At 38.7% G+C, this 4,069-nt stretch overlaps 1 non-coding gene across 1 annotated transcript; it reads left to right on the forward strand.

Annotated features, from left to right (window-relative positions):
• Positions 1–3,016: 3,016 nt before the first annotated feature.
• Positions 3,017–3,124, forward strand: LOC112746126 (small nucleolar RNA R71). Its single transcript, XR_003174024.1, has one exon. It is a non-coding gene; the product is annotated as a small nucleolar RNA R71 (small nucleolar RNA).
• The last annotated feature ends 945 nt before the right edge of the window (positions 3,125–4,069 follow it).

Below are 4,069 nucleotides of genomic sequence, written 5' to 3' on the forward strand. Positions count from 1 at the left end.
ACTAAGAGATTTTATTATTATTAATTTATTTTTCTTGTTATTTAAATTGCTTGTTCCCTATTTTAAAAACCCAAAAATATATCTTTTTACATAACCAATAATAAATCATACTTCCCTACAATTACTTGAGAAGACGACCCGAGGTTTGAATACTTCGGTTATAAATTTTATTGGGTTTTGTTACTTGTGACAACCAAACTTTTGTAAGAAAGGAATTCTTGTCGGTCTAGAAGCTATACTTACAACGCAAAATCACCCTTTTGTTACTTGTGACAACCAAACTTTTGTAAAAAAAGAATTCTTGTCGGTCTAGAAGCTATACTTACCTAGGAAATCACCCTTTTCTTGGCCACAACTTCATAGAAGTGGTCTTGATGGATCTTTGAGATGAATCTCTTCATTTCCCATGACGCGGAGGTGGAAGCAATTGCCTTCTCTTTCCTCTTTCTTGAGGTTTCTCCGGCCTTAGGTGCCATTAATAGTTATGGAAAAATAAAAAGCAGAGCTTTTTCCCACACCAAACTTAAAAGGTTTGCTCATCCTCGAGCAAAAGAAGAAAGAAAGGAGGGGAAGAAGAAGAAATGGAGGAGATGGAAGGGAGTAGTGAATTCAGCCAAGGGGGTTTAAGTGTTTATGATGTGTGAAATTGAAGGTGGTAAGGTGGGGTATTTATAGGGTAAGAGAGAGAGGGAAGTCGTGTATGAAGGGGTTGGGTTTGGGAGGGAAATGTTTTGAATTTGAATGGTGAGGTAGGTGGGGTTTTATGATGGGTTTTTGGGAAGTAGTGGATGGATGTGAGTGGTGAAGAGATTATGGGGAAGAGGTATTGATGTGATTAGTCAAGGATATTTTGGGAACAGTGTTATGGAATGGTGTGAAAAGGAGAGAGAGTGAGTTGGTGTAGGTGGGGATCATATAGGGTCCACAGATCCTGAGGTATCAGGGAATTCTGATCCCTGCACCTTTCTGGCGTTTAAACACCCTCTATGTGCCATTTCTGGCATTTAACGCCAAATCTGCTACCTTTTCTGGCGTTAAACACCAATCTGTCTGCTAATTCTGGCGTTTAATACCAGATAGACACCAGACACCCTTTTCTGGCATTAAACGCCAGTCTGTCTGCCAATTTTGGCATTTAACGCCCAGAATGCTGCTAAACTGGGCGTTAAACGCCCATTCTGCTATCCTTACTGGCGTTTAGGGTGTACTATTTTTGATGCTGTTTTTGATTCCGCTTTAATTCTGCAACTATTTTTATGACTTCACATGATCATCTACCAAAAGAAAACATAACATGACAATGGAAAATAAATGTCTATAAATAAATATAATTAAATAATCGCTTCTTTAATGTCAATAGCTTGACAGTGAGCTTTTAGAGAGCTTCACAGAGACTCAGAGCTTAATGGTGGCCTCCCAACACCAAACTTAGAAGTTGAGTGTGGGGGCTCTGTTTGACTCTGTATTGAGAGAAGCCTTTCATGCTTCCTCTCCATGGTTACAGAAGACGATCCTTGAGCCTTAAACATAAGGTAGTCCTCATTCAATTGAAGGACTAACTCTCCTATGTCCACATCAATCACAGCTCTTGCTGTGGCTAGGAAGGGTCTTCCAAGGATGATAGATTCATCCTCATCCTTCCCAGTGTCTAGGATTATGAAATCCGCAGGGATGTACAGGCCTTCAACCTTCACTAAGACATCCTCTCCAAGTCCATAAGCCTGTTTCATTGATTTGTCTGCCATCTCTAGTGAGATTCTTGCAGCTTGTACCTTAAATATCCCTAGTTTCTCCATTACAGAGAGTGGCATAAGGTTTATTCCTGACCCCAGGTCACACAGAGCCTTCTCAAAGGTCATAGTGCCTATGGTACATGGTATTAAGAACTTTTCGGGATCCAGTTTCTTCTGAGGTAAATTCAGTTGAACCAAAGCATTTAGTTCATTGATGAGCAATGGAGGTTCATCCTCCCAAGTCTCATTACCAAATAACTTGACATTCAGCTTCATGATTGCTCCTAGATACTGAGCTACTTGCTCTTCAAAAATATCTTCATCCTCTTCAGAGGAGAAATACTCATCAGAGCTCATGAATGGAAACAGTAAGTTTAGTGGAATCTCTATGGTCTCTGTATGAGCCTCAGATTCCTTTGGTTCCTCAATAGGGAATGCCTTATTGGTCAGTGGACGTCCATTGAGGTCTTCCTCATTGGAAATCACTGCCTCTTCCTCCTCTATAGGTTCAGACACTTTGGATATATTGATGGCCTTGCATTCTCTCTTTGGATTCTCTTCTGTATTGCTTGGAAGAGTACTATGAGGGATTTCAGTAACTCTTTTACTCAGCTGACCCACTTGTGCCTCCAAATTTCTGATGGAGGACCTTGTTTCAGTCATGAAATTGAGAGTGGTCTTAGATAGATCAGAGACTATGGTTGCTAAGTCAGAGAGGCTCTGCTTAGAATTCTCTAACTGTTGCTGAGAAGATGATGGAAAAGGCTTGCTATTGCCAAACCTATTTCTCCTACCATTATTATTATTGAAGCCTTGTTGAGGCTTCTGTTGATCCTTCCATGAGAAATTTGGTTGATTTCCCCATCAAGGATTATAGGTGTTTCCATAGGATTCTCCATGTAATTCACCTCTTCCATTGCAGGATTCTCAGGGTCATAAGTTTCTCCTTCAGAGGAAGCTTCTTTAGTACTGCCGGATGCAGCTTACATTCTAGTCAGATTCTGAGAAATTATATTGACTTGCTGAGTCAATATTTTATTTTGAGCCAATATGGCATTCAGAGTATCAATCTCAAGAACTCCTTTCTTCTGAGTCATCCCATTATTCACAGGATTTCTTTCAGAAGTATACATGAACTGGTTATTTGCAACCATTTCAATGAGTTCCTGGGCTTCTGAAGGTGTTTTCTTCAGATGAAGAGATCCACCAGCAGAGTGGTCCAATGACATCTTGGACAATTCAGACAGACCATCATAGAATATACATAAGATGCTCTATTCTGAAAGCATGTCAGAAGGATACCTTCTGATCAATTTCTTGTATCTTTCCCAAGCTTCATAGAGGGATTCACCTTCCTTTTGTCTGAAGGTTTAGACTTCCACACTAAGCTTACTCATCTTTTGAGGTGGAAAGAATTTGGCCAAGAAAGCATTGACCAACTTTTCCCAAGAGTTCAGGCTTTCTTTAGGTTGTGAGTCCAACCATATCCTAGCTCTGTCTCTTACAGCAAAAGGGAAAAGCAGAAGTCTGTAGACCTCAGGATTAACCCCATTGGTCTTAACAGTGTCACAAATTTGCAAGAATTCAGCTAAGAACTTATGAGGATCTTCCAATGGAAGTCCATGAAACTTGCAATTCTGTTGCATTAGAGAAACTAATTGAGGCTTAAGCTCAAAGTTGTTTGCTCCAATTGCAGGAATTGAGATGCATCTTCCATAGAAGTTGGAAGTTAGTGCAGTAAAGTCACCAAGAATCTTCCTTGCATCTCTAGCATTGTTTTTGGGTTCGGCTGCCATGTCTGCTTCTTTTTCGAAATTTTTTGTAAGGTCCTCTCCAAAGTGTTGTGCTTTGGCTTCTCTTAGCTTCCTCTTCAGAGTCCTTTCAGGTTCAGGATCAGCTTCAACAAGAATGTCCTTATCCTTGTTCCTGCTCATATGAAAAAGAAGAGAACAAAGAGAGAATGGAAATCCTCTATTTCACAATATAGAGATTCCTTTTTGTGAGTATAAGAATAGAAGAATAGAAGAATGAGAAGAGAGAGAAGATGAGTAATTCGAACAGAGAGAAGAGAGAGGGGTTCGAATTATTAGTAGAAGAGAACTGTTAGTAATTAAATAAATAAATAGAAAGAGATAAGGGAGAGAGTATTCGAATTTTAAGAAGAAGGAAAAGAAAAATATTTTTATTTTTATTTAATTAATTAAGTTAGTTTAAAAAATATTAACAGAAATAAAATAAAATTAGAATTTAAAATAATTAGTTAATTAAAAAGAATTTTGAAAAAGTGGTTAGTGATTTTTGAAAATTAGAAGTGGAAAAGTAGTTAGCTAGTTTTG

Source organism: Arachis hypogaea, chromosome 14 (assembly GCF_003086295.3).
Source record: "Arachis hypogaea cultivar Tifrunner chromosome 14, arahy.Tifrunner.gnm2.J5K5, whole genome shotgun sequence".
In the NCBI taxonomy this organism is placed as follows: domain Eukaryota; kingdom Viridiplantae; phylum Streptophyta; class Magnoliopsida; order Fabales; family Fabaceae; genus Arachis; species Arachis hypogaea.